This window comes from Salvelinus fontinalis, unplaced genomic scaffold (genome assembly GCF_029448725.1).
Source record: "Salvelinus fontinalis isolate EN_2023a unplaced genomic scaffold, ASM2944872v1 scaffold_0097, whole genome shotgun sequence".
In the NCBI taxonomy this organism is placed as follows: domain Eukaryota; kingdom Metazoa; phylum Chordata; class Actinopteri; order Salmoniformes; family Salmonidae; genus Salvelinus; species Salvelinus fontinalis.
Window position 1 is genome coordinate 146,620 of NW_026600306.1, and position 1,295 is coordinate 147,914.

Below are 1,295 nucleotides of genomic sequence, written 5' to 3' on the forward strand. Positions count from 1 at the left end.
TCAATAAAATCAATAAATAATGAAACGTGTTCAATTTGGTTTAAATTATGCTAAAACAAAGTGTTGGAGAAGAAAGTAAAAGTGCAATATGTGCTATGTAAGAAAACTAACGTTTCAGTTCCTTGCTCAGAACATGAGATCATATGAAAGCTGGTGGTTCCTTTTAACATGAGTCTTCAATATTCCCAGGTAAGAAGTTTTAGGTTGTAGTTATTATAGGAATTATAGGACTATTTCCCTCTATACCATTTGTATTTCATTAACCTTTGACTATTGGATGTTCTTATAGGCACTTTAGTATTGCAAGTGTAACAGTATAGCTTCCGTCCCTCTCCTCGCTCCTCCCTGGGCTCGAACCAGCAACACAACGACAACAGCCACCATCGAAGCAGCGCTACCCATGCAGAGCAAGGGGAACAACTACTAGAAGGCTCAGAGCGAGTGACGTTTGAAACGCTATTAGCGCGCGCTAACTAGCTAGCCATTTCTCTTCGGTTACACCAGCCTAATCTCGGGAGTTGATAGGCTTGAAGTCATAAACAGTGCAATGCTTGACGCACAACAAAGAGCAGCTGGCAAAACGCACGAAAGTGCTTTTTGAATGAATGTTTACGCGCCTGCTTCTGCCTACCACCGTTCAGTCAGAAACGTAGATACTTGTATGCTTGTGGTTATGATTGATTGTTTTTGTTTTTTATAAGATAAGTTTAATGCTAGCTAGCAACTTACCTTGGCTTACTGCATTTGCGTAACAGGCAGTCTCCTTGTGGAGTGGAACGAGATAGAGGCAGGTCGTTATTGCGTTGGACTAGTTAACTGTAATGTTGCAAGATTGAAAACCCCGGGCTGACAAGGTGAAAATCTGTCGTTCTGCTCCTGAACAAGGCAGTTAACTCACCCTTCCTAGGCCATCATTGAAAATAAGAATGTGTTCTTAACTGACTTGCCTAGTTAATTAAAGGTAGCAAAAAAAAATAATTGGGCAAATCGGAGCCCAAAAATAACTATTTCCGATTATGAAAACTTGAAATCGGCCCTAATTAATCGGCCATTCCGATTAATCGGTCGACCTCTAGCTCAGACTGTCCGCAATTGAATGAGAGAGGCTGGACTAAGGGCTTGTAGGCCTGTTGAAAGGCAGGTCCTCACCAGACATCACCGGCAACAACGTCGCCTCTGGGCACAAACCCACCGTCATTGGACCAGACAGGACTGGCAAAAAGTGCTTTTCACTAACAAGTTGCGGTTCTGTCTCTAGGGGTGATGGTCGGATTCACGTTTATCGTCGGATTCGC